Below are 16,429 nucleotides of genomic sequence, written 5' to 3'. Positions count from 1 at the left end.
AAGTTCTGAAAGGTTACAATTTCTGCCGAGTCATGAGATGGAATGACTAGAAGGGATTAATACCAACTTGGAGAGTTTCCAACGCAAGCTGAATCATTTCTTTTAATGTTTTTCAAGTTCAAGTTTAATGTCGTTCAACCGTACATGTGTCTACAGCTACATAAAACAGCGTTCCTCAGTGACCGGAGTGCAAAATACAGAGCATATATCACGTACAGCACCTACTGTAGAATAATATCAGCACAATATTAACCGAAGGCGCGGTTTGGTGTTCGGAGCATGTCCCCCGCGTTCCTGCCCCCGCCCCCGCCCCTGCCTCCGCCCCCGCCCCTGCCTCTGCCTCTGCCTCAACGTTGGGCTTATCAGAGCGAAATAACATTTAGAAACATTTCAGTGTTATCGAGTAAATCCTGTAACCATGTAGGCTGAAGCAGCTATTGTGATTGGGTTGGGCAGGAGGTAAGGAAAGAAAGGGCAAACACCAGGAAGTCAAATGTAGATAAATCTGTGCTGCACGCTAACACAGCCAGCAGACCAGATTGCTAACTTGGTAATTTTTCGAACGAATGTTAATCTTAATACTACCAACTGCAAAAGTAAAGCTACCAAATATTTTTATTATGACTCCATATTGCAGTGCCTTTTATATTAACATTCCATTTTAAAGGGAGCTGTAAAGTTGTATCTGTTATCTCTTTTCTCCATTTCAGTAATTTATAGTATACAGTGATATGCAAAAGTTTGGGCACACCTGGTCAAAATTTCTGTTACTATGAATAATTAAATGAGTAGAAGATGAACTGATCTCCAAAAGTCATAAAGTTAAAGATGGAACATTCTTTTCAACATTTTAAGCAAGATTAGTGTCTTTTTTTGTTTTGTACAATTTTAGAGTGAAAAAGAGGAAAGGAACACCATGCAAAAGTTTGGGCACCCCAAGAGCTTTGAGCTCTCAGATAACTTTTACCAAGGTCTCAGACCTTAATTAGCTTGTTAGAGCTATGACTTGTTCACAATCATCATCAGGAAAGGCCAGGTGATGCAAATTTCAAAGCTTTATAAATACCCTGACTCCTCAAACCTTGTCTCAACAACCATCAGGCTGCTCTAAGCCGCTGCCTAGCACTCTGAAAATTAAAATAAATGATGCCCACAAAGCAGGAGAAGGCTATAAGAAGATGACAAAGTGTTTTCAGGTTGCCATTTCCTCAGTTTGTAATGTAATTAAGAATTGGCAGTTAACAGGAATGGTGGCAGTCAAGTTGAGGTTTAGAAGACCAAGAAAACTTTCCAAGAGAACTGCTCATAGGATTGCCAGAAAGGCAAATCAAAACCCCTGTTTGACTGCAAAAGCCCTTCAGGAAGATTTAGCAGACTCTGGAGTGGTGGTGCACTGTTCTACTGTGCAACGACAATGGCACAAATATGACCTTCATGGAAGAGTCATAAGAAGAAAACCTTTCCTGCATCCTCACCACAAAATTCGGCATCAGAAGTTTGCAAAGGAACATCTGAACAAGCCTGATGCATTTTGGAAACCAGTCCTGTGGACTGATGAAGTTAAAATAGAACTTTTTGGTTGCAATGAGCAAAAGTATGTTTGGAGAAAAAAGGGTGCAGAATTTGATGAAAAGAGCACCTCTCCAACTGCTGGGTCGACCATGCTTTGGGCTTGTGTTGCAGTCAGTGGCACAGGGAACATTTCACTGGTAGAGGGAAGAATGAATTCAATTACATACCAGCAAATTCTGGAAGCAAACATCACATCATCTGTAAAAAAGCTGAAGATGAAAAGAGGATGGCTTCTACAACAGGATAATGAACCTAAACACACCTCAAAATCCACAATGGACTACCTCAAGAGGCGCAAGCTGAAGGTTTTGCCATGGCCCTCACAATCCCCCGACCTAAACATCATCGAAAATCTGTGGATGGGCCTCAAAAGAGCAGTGCATGCAAGACGGCCCAAGAATCTCACAGAACTACTTTACTTTATTGTCGCCAAACAATTGATACTAGAATGTACAATCATCACAGCGATATTTGATTCTGCGCTTCCCGCTCCCTGGAGTACAAATTGATAGTAAATATTAAAAATTTAAATTATAAATCATAAATAGAAAATAGAAAATGGAAGATAAGGTAGTTTTCGGATGACTTTGCCATAGTTGGATGCATCAGCAAGGGAGATGAGGCTGAGTACAGGGCTACGGTAGGAAACTTTGTCACATGGTGTGAGCAGAATTATCTGCAGCTTAATGTGAAAAAGACTAAGGAGCTGGTGGTAGACCTGAGGAGAGCTAAGGTACCGGTGACCCCTGTTTCCATCCAGGGGATCAGCGTGGACATGGTGGAGGATTACAAATACCTGGGGATATGAATTGACAATAAACTGGACTGGTCAAAGAACACTGAGGCTGTCTACAAGAAGGGTCAGAGCCGTCTCTATTTCCCGAGGAGACTGAGGTCCTTTAACATCTGCCGGACGATGCTGAGGATGTTCTACGAGTCTGTGGTGGCCAATGCTATCATGTTTGCTGTTGTGTGCTGGGGCAGCAGGCTGAGGGTAGCAGACACCAACAGAATCAACAAACTCATTCGTAAGGCCAGTGATGTTGTGGGGATGGAACTGGACTCTCTCACGGTGGTGTCTGAAAAGAAGATGCTGTCTAAGTTGCATGCTGTCTAAGTTGCATGCCATCTTGGACAATGTCTCCCATCTACTACATAATATACTGGGTGGGCACAGGAGTACATTCAGCCAGAGACTTACTCCACCGAGATGCAACACAGAGCGTCATAGGAAGTCATTCCTGCCTGTGGCCATCAAACTTTACAACTCCTCCCTTGGAGGGTCAGACACCCTGAGCCAATAGGCAGGTCCTGGACTTATTTCATAATTTACTGGCATAATTTACATATTACTATTTAACTATTTATGGTTCTATTACTATTTATTATTTATGGTGCAACTGTAATGAAAACCAATTTCCCCCAGGATCAATAAAGTATGACTATGACAAAAAAAACCAAGAGGCAGGTCCAGATATTTGGAGGGTACGGCCCAGATCCGGGTCAGGACCTGTTCAGCAGTCTTATCACAGTTGGAAAGAAGCTGTTCCCAAATCTGGCCGTACGAGTCTTCAAGCTCCTGAGCCTTCTCCTAGAGGGAAGAGGGACGAAAAGTGTGTTGGCTGGGTGGGTCATGTCCTTGATTATCCTGGCAGCACTGCTTTGACAGCATGCGGTGTAAAGTGAGTCCAAGAACGGAAGATTGGTTTGTGTGATAGAAGCCTTTTGCAAGAAAGAATGGGGGAAAATCCCCCAAACAAGAATTGAGAGACTCTTAGCTGGTTACAGAAAGCATTTACAAGCTGTGATACTTGCCAAAGGGGGTGTTACTTGGTACTGACCATGCAAGGTGCCCAAACTTTTGTTTCGGGCCCTTTTCCTTTTTTGTAATTTTGAAACTGTAAAAGATGGCCAAAATATGTAAATCTGATGTCTTCAGCTTGATATCTTGTCCTGCAACAATACCAAATAGGGCCATCAGAGGATTAGGCTTAAAGTTGACTTTGAAAAGTAAAGAAAAAGTTTGAAAAACTTCCTTCCAATATTTTTCAAGACTTGGACAAGTCCAAAACATATGAATTAATGAAGCTTCTCCATTATTACATCTGTCACAGTAGAGAAATATATCCGAATAAAAATGAGAAAGCTTATCTTCAGTCATATGGACTCTATGTACCACCTTAAATTGTATGAGGGAATGGCGAGCACATAGCGATGAGGTATTAACCAGTTTAAAAATTTCATTCCAGGTTTCCTCAGATATTGATGTCTGTAGATCTTGTTCCCAGAGATTCTTAATTTTGTCTAAAGGAACATTCCTCGTCTCCAGTAACATACCATAAATATTAGATATTGGACCATTATGAAAATGTGTCAAATTCAAAATTACGTCAGTAAGTTCTTATCCGAGCTTATAGGAAATGTGCATAATTGAGATCTTAGAAAGTCTCTGATTTGAAGATATATTAAAAAAAAAGTTTTGGGTAAGCTATATTTGGCTGACAATGCCGTGGTTTCTCGTTTCTTACAAACAACAAGGAGACGCAGAAAATCCTTCAAGACGTTTTAAACTTTAATTTGCAAATCAAAGCTGAGACAATCAGAAAGCTAGTAGCTGACTGCCCATCAAGGCTTGTACACAGCATTTTTTATAGCAATCTCCTATCTTAGCTACATGATCATATCCAGACAGCCTGTGATCACATATCATCAATACATCCGCTCTCGACCTTCCACTATTGTTTTACTCCCCAATTTAATTATGTCCTAGTTTACTTTTTAGACCAGGTGTCCCCTCATCCCTAACCACAGTTATTTCTCAATTGGTCTTGTTTTGACATACTGCCACATATTTCATTACCTTACTCGCCACCGTTATCTTCCTACTTGGTTTCATTCTAGTTCTCTTCATGAATTAATAGTGATTAGGTCAAAAGTCATGGCTACATAGTGAATACCCTCTATTCAGCTAGCAGTGGTTACATAGTAAATATAGAAAATATAATGTGTGCATTTGAGTGAATACTGAAATACTGTTGAGTAAATATTGTAAATACTGTAATACATAGAAAATACAATGTATGCATTTACATTTTCCAATAACAATTGCTCAAATGACAAGATATCAAGCTGAAGACATCTGATTTACATATTTTGGCCTTTAGCTCTCTTATAGCTAGGAGGGTGCTTTTGTTTAAATGGAAAGATGTTTTTCCTCCTACTCATGCTCAATGGTTATGCGACATTATGTCATGCTTAGATTTAGAGAAGATTCGTTGTTCAATTTCTGAAACTCATCAAGACTTTCAAACATTGTGGGGACCTTTTCTGAATTATTTTCAAAACTTTAAAAACCTTCAATTCGTTGCTTAAATTCAGATGTTGGCTATTATTAATTTTTATTATATGAGACGGTATTTTACCTTTTTTCTCCCTAATAAACAGCTTTAGTCTTGGTAGGGGTTAGACTTTTTTTGTAATAAACTAGTATATTTCAATATAACTATTGATTAACTTACATGAATACAGGGTAATGAGATGAATAGATATAATGTAATTGGTAGGTTTTAAAAATCTTTTTTGACCTTATATATACTTTCTTGTACTCTGTATTCTTCTATGTAGAAACTAATAAAAATATTGGAAAGAAACTGTCAAAGATGGAAATAAATATTAAAGAAATGTGTCATCTTTAACTTTATGCCTTTTGGAAATCAGGTCATCTTTTACTCGCTTAGCTATTCACAGTAACAGAAATTTTGACCAGGGTGCCCAAACGTTTGCATGCCACTGTACTTAGCAACAACCATACAAAGGTTTCAAGATTCAAGATTCAAAAAACTTTCTTGTCATTCTAACCGTACATCAGCTCTGCAGGGCAGAATGAGACAGCGTTTCTCAGGAGCAGTGCAATCATAACATAACAAACGCAACACTAAATAATAAACATAACAATAAATAGTAAAACACAACAGCCACATGTCAGTTAAAATCAGTTATGACTGTCCAGTGCAAGTTAAAAGTGTCCAAAGCAGAGTCAGGTAGAGCAGCTATTTAGCAGTCTGACTGCCTGTGGGAGGAAGCTGTTTAGTAGCCTTGTGGTTTTAGTTTTGATGCTCCTGTAATGTTTGCCTGATGGCAGAAGAACAAACAGTTCATGGAGAGGGTGTGAGGGGTCTTTAATGATGTACCGTGTCTTCTGGAGGCATCGACTCTGAAAGAGGTCTTGGACAGAAGTTAGGGAGACCCCAATAACCTTCTCTGCTCCCCTAACCACCCTCTGCAAGGCTTCTTTGTCGACAGCACTGCAGCTGGAGTACCAGGTTGTGATGCAAAAGATCAGCACACTCTCAGCCACGCCTCTGTAGAATGTAGTTAAGATGTTAGTGGGGAGTGATGCTTGTTTAAGCTTCCTCAGAAAGTGCAATCTCTGCTGGGCCCATTTCGCAAGAAGGAAATAAAGTTTAAGTTCATTGTCGTAGGTGTACATGGCAAGGATATAATTCCTGTTTTTTTCAGCAGCAGCACAGTACTGTACAGGAGCAATACATATAAAATGCCCAAGGAATTAAGCAAGGTGGGAAGCATCCATGCAGGGGAATAAACAGTCGATATTTAGGGGCCAAGACCTTCCATCAGGACTGAAAAGGAAGAGGGAAGAAGCCAGAATAATAAGGTGGAGGAGGAGAAGGCGTACAAACCGGCAGGAGGAAGGTATGGGGCTGAGGGAGGGAGAATGAAGTGAGAAGCTGGGAGGTGGTAAGTGGAAGAGGCAAAGTGCTGAAGAAGAAGGAATCTAATGGAAGGCAGGTGGACTGTGGGAGAAAGGAAAGGAGGAGGGCCTCAGAAGGAGATGATGAGCCGGTGAGGAGAAGGAGTAAGAGGGGAACTAGAATGGGAAATAGCAAAAGAGAAAAGGGGGAAGGTGGAGAAATTACCACAAGTTACAGAAATCAATGTTCATGCCATTAGGTTGGAAGCTACACAGACAGAACTTGAGGTTTTGCCCCTCCAGTCTGAGAGTGGCCTCGCCATGGCAGTAGAGGACGCCATGGACTGACTTGCCGGAATGGGAATCAGAATCTAAATGGCTGGCCGACAGGAAATGATGCTTTCTGTGCAGGAGGAGTGAAGATAAGCATAGGCAAAGGCAGGCTGTGGTTGTGTCAGGGTTCCCAACTTGCTGTTGTCTTATCTCAATAGGTGCCATCCCATAGCACAAGGCTCAGTATAACCTCTCCCTCAAATATTTCCACACTAATTCCCACATTAAGCAAAGGGACAGGGAAGGAATAAAAATAAAACAATAAGTACTCAAAACCCAAGAGTATGTAATCTGCGGTCTCCTACTTCTTTGCCAGAGAACTCATGATGGCTTTTGAAAGTTCAAAGTGAATTTTATTATCAGAATACATATATGTTGCCACAAACAACCCTGAGATTCATTTCCCTGTGGATGTACTCAGTAAATCTATAGAATAGTATCTATAACAGGATCAATGAAAGATTAGGTAGAGTGCAGAAGACAACAAACTGTGCAAATGCAAATATAAAAAAAGCAATAAATAATGATAACATGAGATGAGATAACGAGTCCTTAACATGAGATCATTGGTTGTAGGAACACTTCAATAGATGGACAAGTGAGTGTAGTTATCCTCTTTTGTTCAGGAGCCTGATGGCAGAGGGGTAGTACCTGTTCTTGAACCTGGTGGTGCGAGTCCAGAGGCTCTTGTACCTTCTACCTGATGGCAACAGTGACAAAAGACCGTGGCCTGGGTGGTGAGGATCCCTGATGAAAGATGCTGCTTTCCTGTGACAGCGTTTCATTAAGATGTACTCAATAGTTGGGAAGCTTTTCCCATGGTGTACTGGGGTGAATTCACTACCTTTTATGGGATTTTTTGTTCAAAGTCATTCCCTTTCATTTAAACTGCTTTTACCCCCAAATTTCAAACTTACTTTTAATGCACACAAACACACTCACATGTTCACTATTTGTTTGTTGAGGTACAGCACAGAATAGGCCCTTCCAGTCCTCCGAGCCACGCAGCCCAGCAATCCTCAGACTTAACCCCAGCCTAATCATGGGACAACTTACAATGGCCAATAAACCTCCCTACCAGTACTGTGGGATGATAAAAGAGCACCCGGAGGAAATCCATGTAGTCACGGGAAAAATGTACAAACTGCCTACAGCCGGCTGCCAAGAATTGAACATTTTTCACCTGTACTGTAAAGTACTGTGCTAACTACTGCACTACTGTTAATTGGGACCAGTACATCTCAGCCCAGTTAAGAGACTGCCCCAATTATCCAAAGTCTCATGGAAATAGATAAAAGAAGTATAAAAAAGAAAATAACTACTGTCTATCTAGTAACAAATTATGTATTTAAAAGAAATACAGAATAAATTAGAACACTATCAATAGTACCACAGTTCTACAAAACTTTGTATTAGTTCCTAATAGTCATAGACAGAAGAATTCATCCAGTGTACACTGCCATGTTCTTCTGATTGACTGTAAATAAACAAAATCAGTGCAGGTATCTAGTAAACATAATGAACTTTTATTGCCTTCCTGCATGAAGTACTGTCATAATCCAGCAATAAATTTTTCTAAAATCTTCGTGACCCAGCTTCTTAGCCAGCTCCTCTGACTTGTTTTTTAACACTGGTCCACTGACACACACACACACACCCCTCTTCCAGTTATAATGTAAAACTATTGATTGAGGGCCTCTTCAACATCTGGATCCTTATCTTCATGCTTTCATTTTTGGGATGTTCCCTGTTGTCCCTTGCGTAATAATCATTCTTCTGCTAATCTTGCCGATGTGTCAAGATCGTTCTTTAAGAGTTGTCCCAAATAAGCAGATACTCTGATTACCAATGGCCTAATTAACCAGAATCCACAGAATTTCCTGAACGACGATATACAGACCCGTCTGGCATCCTGAACAGTCAGTAACCACTTTCTCAGCTGGTGGCCCTGTCTCACCAAACTACCCAATTCTATTTGATAGCTGATCCCTTACACAAACACACGCACCAGACTTTATCTACCAGTTCAACGCACCACCATATTCTTTGATACATCATGGTCGTTGACCCAAACAGATCTAAATGTCCAAAGGTTCAAAGGTACAATTTAATGTCAGAGAAATGTATACAATATACATCCTGAAATGCTTTTTCTTTGCAACCATCCATGAAAACGAAGGAGTACCCCAAAGAAAGAATGACAGTCAAATGTTAGAACCCCAAAGTCTCCACCCACCCCAGCTCCCTCCTCCCGCGTATAAGCGGCAGCAAGTAACAATCTCCCCACCAGCAAAAAAAAGCATCGGCACCCGCAACCGAGCGCTCAAGCGTGAGCAAAGCAACAGTAAAGGCACAGACTTGCAGTTACCCCAAAGACTATATTGTTCACCCGGCATTCAACATAACACAGGTCTTCTCTCTCTCCCTAATAAGGGAGAAAGAGATGTCTTCGTTTTCACAGCGAGCGGAGAGACATAACAAACAACTTGCTGGTTTATGATGTTAAAAGTCTGCCACGTCGCTTTTTTTTGAGCTCTGTGCCCAAAGATAAGGATCACGAGTCTTTGGGCACACAGCCGCAGATATTCTGACACTCCCGACGACACACGGGTCTCCTTTCATGACACTGACCCTCGATCCACCCATCTCCAGAGCCCTGAGATCCTAGGATTCCAAAGCCAAGCCGAATACTTAGGCTGAGACCTTGGCGTGCTGAACAACAATGGCTGGTTATGAAACCCTGAGAGCAGGTCCCATTCCCACAAAGAACCGTTGTCAGCATGTAACTCCAGGTCAGGGTCTTCAAAAGAACCCTGAAAGGGAAAAATAAAGATATTAACGATGGAAATAAAGCTGGTTCCAAAGATGCAAACAAAGGAGTTGCCATTTAGTGCCATCATCACTCCGTTCTGCCTCCTAAGGTGCAACGCTTAGAAATATTCATCCCTTAGCCTGCTGAGGTCACTGGCCATGTGGTGAGTCATGAATATATCCCAGACAAACACCCTAATGTTGCAACTGACTAAAACTAAGCCACACCAAAGCTATAACTGGGAAATATAAAATAATTCTTTATTCACAAACCTCCAGGAGAAAGACAGAGAGAGTCCAGGGAAATCCAAGAGAAACTCACTCTGCTGACAGAATGTTCTTCAACACAAAGATACCGATAAATGGTTAGCTGTAGCTTCAATTGCTATAATCACCGAATTAACTTTATCATTTTGACTATAGTCATGTAAATTTTACAGAATTACATATTTGGAAGGGGAGTACTTCAGAACTAGTAGAACCTGTTTGAAAATTCACTACTAGTGCCAGTTCTGAGTCCAAATTACAGGCATCCAAAATATACACAAAATGCTGCAAGATCTCCAGCTGAATGAACCAATTGGAAGTCCATGCTTGAACCTGGAATTTCACACTAGGTGTTCTTATGTTCTGCAAAATATTAGCTGTTCTATTCTATCCATTTTGGTTTTGTGTTTCCAATTGCAATGACAACTTACAGCAAAAGTTTGGGCACCCCGAGAGATTTGAGCTTTCAGATAACTTTTACCAGGTCTCAGACCTTAATTAGTTTGTTATGGCTATGGCTTGTTCACAGTCATCATTAGGAAAGGCCAGGTGATGCAAATTTCAAAGCTTTATAAATACCCTGACTCCTCAAACCTTGTCCCAACAATCGGCAGCCATGTGCTCCTCTAAGCAGCTGCCTAGCAGTCTGAAAATTAAAATAAATGATGCCCACAAAGCAGGAGAAGGCTATAAGAAGATAATAAAGTGTTTTCAGGTTGCCGTTTCCTTAGTTCGTAATGTAATTAAGAACTGGCAGTTAATAGGATCGGTGGAGGTCAAGTTGAGGTTTAGAAGACCAAGAAAACTTTCCAAGAGAACTGCTCATAAGATTGCCAGAAAGGCAAATCAAAACCTCTGTTTGACTGCAAAAGACCTTCAGGAAGATTTAGCAGACTCTGGAGTGGTGGTGCACTGTTCTACTGTACAGTGACACCTGCACAAATATGACTTTCACGGAAGAGTCATCAGAAGAAAATCTTTCCTGCATCCTCACCACAAAATTCAGCATCAGAAGTTTGCAAAGGAACATCTAAACAAGCCTGATGCATTTTGAAAACCAGTCCTGTGGAATGATGAAGTTAAAATAGAACTTTTTGGTCACAATGATCAAAGGTATGTTTGGAGAAAAAAGGGTGCAGAATTTGATGAAAAGAGCACCTCTCCAACTGCTGGATTGATCATGCTTTGGGCTTGTGTTGCAGTCAGTGGCACAGGGAACATTTCACTGGTAGAGGGAAGAATGAATTCAATTAAATACCAGCAAATTCTGGAAGCAAACATCACACCGTCTGTAAAAAAGCTGAAGATGAAAAGAGGATGGCTTCTACAACAGGATAATGAACCTAAACACACCTCAAAATCCACAATGGACTACCTCAAGAGGCGCAAGCTGAAGGTTTTGCCATAGCCCTCACAGTCCCCTGACCTAACCATCGAGAATCTGTGGATAGACCTCAAAAGAGCAGTGCATGCAAGACGGCCCACGAATTTCACAGAAACAGAAGCCTTTTGCAAAGAAGAATGGCAAAAATCCCCCAAGCAATAATTGAAAGACTTAGCTGGCTACAAAAAGCGTTTACAAGCGGTGATACTTGCCAAAGGGGTGTTACTAAGTACTGACCATGCAGGGTGCCCAAACTTTTGCTTCAGGCCCTTTTTCTTTTTTGTTATTTTGAAACTGTAAAAGATGGAAATAAAAAAGTAATCTTGCTTAAGATATTAAAAAATGTGTCATCTTTAACTTTATGCCTTTTGGAAATCAGGTCATCTTTCACTCGCTTAGCTATTCACAGTAACAGAAATTTTGACCGGGGTGCCAAAGTTTTGCAAGCCACTGTATTGTGCAGATCAGGAATGTCTAATAAATATGCTGTGCCACCGTTCAAATGTGAAGCATAGTTGAATAGATGAATATCAAATGCCTAAGCCAGCTGAACAGATGTCAAGTTCTGAAAAGTCATCATTTCTGCAGAGTCCTGGAATGATTAGAGGGAATTAATTTTTTTTTATGCTTGGAGGATGTGAGTTTGTAACAGCTTTCAATGCAAAGAAAAACAAATGTTTTAATGGTTTTCCCATTCAAGTTATATTCATTTAACCACAGACATGCTAAATGAAACAAAGGGCAAAACATAGTACATATATCACATACAGCACATAAAATTGTGTTAGCAAAACAACATAAAGCTCTCTTACTTGTTTTTAAAGCTTTCAAAGGTCTGGGACTGGAGTACATCACAGAATCACTTTCATTTTATAACTCTGCTCAAGCTCTCAGGTCTTGTTCTGCCGGTCTCTTAAACAATCTTCCTCAAAAGATAATCGAAGCTGGGCGGCAGTGTTAGCTGTGAGAAGGATGCTAAGAGGATGCAGGGTGACTTGGATAGGTTAGGTGAGTGGGCAAATTCATGGCAGATGCAATTTAATGTGGGTAAATGTGAGGTTATCCACTTTGGTGGCAAAAACAGGAAAACAGATTATTATCTGAATGGTGACAGATTAGGAAAAGGGGAGGTGCCATGAGACCTGGGTGTCGTGATGCACCAGTCATTGAAAGTGGGCATGCAGGTAGAGCAGGCGGTAAAAAAGGCGAATGGTATGCTGGCATTCATAGTAAGAGGATTTGAGTACAGGAGCAGGGAGGTACTACTGCAGTTGTACAAGGCCTTGGTGAGACCATACCTGGAGTATTGTGTGCAGTTTTGGTCCCCTAATCTGAGGAAAGACATCCTTGCCATAGAGGGAGTACAAAGAAGGTTCAACAGATTGATTCCTGGGATGGCAGGACTTTCATATGATGAAAGACTGGATCAACTAGGCTTATACTCATTGGAATTTAGAAGACTGAGGGGGGATCTTATTGAAGCATATAAAATCCTGAAGGGATTGGACAGGCTAGATGCAGGAAGATTGTTCCCGATGTTGGGGAAGTCCAGAACGAGGGGTCACAGTTTGAGGATAAAGGGGAAGCCTATTGGGACCGAGATGAGGAAAAACTTCTTCAAACAGAGAGTGGTGAATCTGTGGAATTCTCTGCCACAGGAAACAGTTGAGGCCAGTTCATTGGCTATATTTAACAGGGAGTTAGATATGGCCCTTGTGGCTAAAGGGATCGGGGGTATGGGGGTGAAGGCTGGTACAGGGTTCTGAGTTGGATGATCAGCCATGATCATACTGAATGGCAGTGCAGGCTCGAAGGGCCAAATGGCCCACTCCTGCACCTATTTTCTATGTTAATTGGCAGATCAGCTTTTTGAACTGCTATAATGGGGAACTCAGTAACTAAACCTATAAGGGATACAGACTCAGTTAACACTTTTACACACCAGCTTAAAACCCATTTATTTTATCTTGCCTTAACTAACATAATTTTGTCTTTTATTTTCATGTTTGCTCTTTATCCCATGTAAAGCACTTTCAACTATATCGTTTGTGTGAAAAGTGCTTGGTAAATGAGTTACTATTATTATTAGCAACACACATAAAAGTTGCAGGTGAACGCAGCAGGCCAGGCAGCATCTCTAGGAAGAGGTACAGTCGACGTTTCGGGCCGAGACCTTTCGTCAGGACTGTTACTATTATTATTAGATAGTATTAACAGATAATTAGATAGGTCACGTGGACCAGATGGACTATATCTCAGGGTTCTCAAAGAGGTAGCTGAACAGATTGTGGAGGCATGAATAATCATCTTTCAAGAATCACTAGAATCTGGAACGATTCCAGAGTGGAAAATTGCAAATATTACTCCACTTTTTAAGAAGGGAGGGATACAAAAAAAAAGGAAAGTATTGGCCAGTTAGCCTAACTTAGTGGTTGGAAAGATAATCGAGTCCATTATTAAGGATGAGTGTAGCAGTTACTTCAAAACAAACCAAAACCGTTGAGAGACTGAGCTTGGGGGGTGGGGGGTAGTGTGGTTTGCTGCTGTATAATGTGTTATCCATCCAATAATGAAGTTCCAAAGTTGAAGAATACGTTCGATCCTTTATTAAGAAATCAGCAAAATGAACAATCTTGTAATGATAAAAATTCATGAAACTAAAACTAGTGATATAACAAAATAAACAGTCGTAGGGTATTAAACATACTTAAGCCGCATTTTCTTAAATGTATTCAAGAAGATTCTAGCATATTTAAGCAGTAACCAAAAATATATCACCCTGGGCCACTCCCTAACTCCACCCAAACTAGACTGAACGAAAGATAAGGTATGATTATGAACTAAACTCATCACTTCTACCACATGCCAACCCATGCAAATAACTGTCCATATAAAATGTAATAAACGTGCAACACAAAATACAAAACAGATACAACAGATATATGGTTCTTATAACCAATTTCCCCCGGGGTCAATAAAGTATGACTATGACTATAATGAGGTTTCTGGGTACCTGGAGGCAAATGATAAAATAGGCCAAGGTCAACATTGAATATTGAAAAACCTAGATAGAGTGTATGTGGAGAGGATGTTTCTTGTGGGGGTGAGCCTAAGAACAGAGGGCACAGCCTCAAAATAGGGGGACGTCCATTTAGAACAGAAATGAGGAGGGATTTCTTTAGCCAATGGGTGGTGAATGTGAAGAATTTACTGCCACAGATGGCAATAAGTCCAAATTATTGGATATATTTAAAGAGGAGGTTGATAGGTTCTTGATTAGTCAGGGCTCAATGGTTGTTGGGGGGGGGGATGTCAGGAGATTGGGATTGAGAGAGTAAATAAATCAGCCATGATGGAATGGCAGAGCAGACTCAATGGGCCAAATGGCCCAATTGTGCTCCTATGTCACACGATCTAATAAAAGATTCTGTAGATGTACAAGTTGAGATAAAGTACATACGATGTGGAATAGGCCCTTCTGGCCCTTTGAGCCACGCTGTCCAGCAACGCCCCCCCCCCCCCACCCCCGGTATTTAATCCTGGCCTAATCTCGGGACAATTTACAATGACCAACCAACCAGTCTTTGGACCTTCATCACTTGATTTCATGCTCCCTTCTCTTATCCTTTTGAGGACTCTACAAATCATGTTTTCCGCTTTCTTTCTTTTTTGCTTGCTTGCTTTTTGTATTTGCACATGGGCCTCTTCCGCACTGTATCTTAATAAATAAATAAATTTCACGACATATAATTCTGAGATTCATTTTCATGCACAGTGGGTACAACGAAATGCAGTGGTATCAATGAAAAACAATACCGAAAGCCTGACGAGCAATCGATGTGCAAAAGAAAACAGTGCAAATGCAAAAAGCAAGCAAGAAAGAAAGAAAGCTGAGAGCGTGAGTTGTGAAGTCCTCGAAAGCAGAAGAGAAGGGAGTGTGGAATCAAGTGAGGAAGGTACTGAGAGCAAATGGGAACAATGAGAGGAGGGCTGGGACCCAGTTGGGAGGGGGGAATATGTTTAACATTCTAGGTAAACTTATTAACAAAGTACGTATATGTCACCATATATTTAAGGCAGAGATTGATGGATTCTTGAACGGTCAGGGCATGAAGGGATATGGCGAGAAGGTTGGAGATTGAGGCTGAGGGGAACGTGGGAGGAAACCGGAGCACCTGGAGGAAACCCACACGGTCACGGGGAGAACGTACAAACTCCTTACAGGCAACGGCAGGAATTGAACCCGGGTCACCTGTACTGTAAAGCGTTGTGCTAAACACTACGCTACCGTGCCGCCCTAGATGTACTTTGATAATAAATTTACTTTAAACTGAGTCTGCCTTCTATAAATCAGAACTGTAAGGTGACCCTATCAGCTACTTTCTCCAGAATAATTGGCATAAAAAGGCTTTTTTTCCTCCTTGCTAATTAATTGCATACTTATTTTTTCATCTGCTGGTGTCATAACTAAGGAATAGCAATTTGATTAATAATTACTATCGAACCTTAGTGGGTCAAGAAGCAAAGGGACTGATTCAGGGTCTCACTCTGAAACGTCAACCACCTATCTGCATCCGCAGATGCTGTTTGACCTATGGAGGTCCTCCTGCAGTTCGCCTTCTGCTCCAGATTCCAGTGTTGCTGCCTCAGTAAGGTGGCATCCTTCATAAAGGACCCCACCACTCAGGACACGCCCTCTTCTCATTACCTTCATCAGAGACTGTAAACACACACTGTGCTTTTGGAACAGCTTCTTCCCCTCTGCCATCAGATTTCTGAATGGACAATGAAACCATGAACACCCCCTTACTATTTTTGCTCCCCTTTTGGTGCACAGTTTTCCTTCCAGGATATGGAGGAGAGTGAAGCCCTGATAGTTTTCAGTGTCTTAGAAATCTACGTGCATTCAGTCACCACTCTGTTGGGTACACCAGTATGCCTGAATTTTAACGCAAATATCTCATCAGCTAGTCATGTGGCAGCAGCTCAAAGCAAACAAAGCATGCAGACATGTTCAAAGGTCCAGTTGTTCAGATTGAACATCAGAATGGGGAGGAAATGTGACTTTGACCGTAGAATGACAGCTGGTGCCAGACAGGGTTTGAGTAGCTCAGAAACTGCGGATCTCCAGGGATCTCACACACAACAGTCTCCAGAGTTTACAGAGAATGGTGCGAAAAACAAGAGATATCCAGGGGGCAACTGGTCTGTGGGTGAAAGTGCCTTGTTAATGAGAGAAGTCAGAGGAGAATGGCCAGCAACACACATCAAAGTTGCTGGTGAACGCAGCAGGCCAGGCAGCATCTCTAGGAAGAGGCACAGTCGACGTTTCAGGCCGAGACCCTTCGTCA

At 41.3% G+C, this 16,429-nt stretch overlaps 1 protein-coding gene across 3 annotated transcripts in view; it reads left to right on the top strand.

Moving 5' to 3' along the window:
• Nucleotides 1-16,429, top strand: part of setd4 (SET domain containing 4) — a 148,522-nt gene that overhangs the window by 17,865 nt on the left and 114,228 nt on the right. The window contains exon 1 of one of the 3 annotated variants that reach the window (XM_072259936.1): nucleotides 15,025-15,034. The exons of the other annotated variants lie outside the window; for them this stretch is intronic. The gene's annotated coding sequence lies outside the window, so the exon portion shown is untranslated. Of the gene's footprint in view, nucleotides 1-15,024; nucleotides 15,035-16,429 lie in introns of those variants that run through there. 3 annotated transcript variants of the gene reach the window in all.

This window comes from Mobula birostris, chromosome 6 (assembly GCF_030028105.1).
Source record: "Mobula birostris isolate sMobBir1 chromosome 6, sMobBir1.hap1, whole genome shotgun sequence".
Classification (NCBI taxonomy): Eukaryota; Metazoa; Chordata; class Chondrichthyes; order Myliobatiformes; family Myliobatidae; genus Mobula; species Mobula birostris.
The sequence above is the reverse complement of the archived record's forward strand: the minus strand, read 5'-3'. Positions and strand labels throughout refer to the sequence as shown.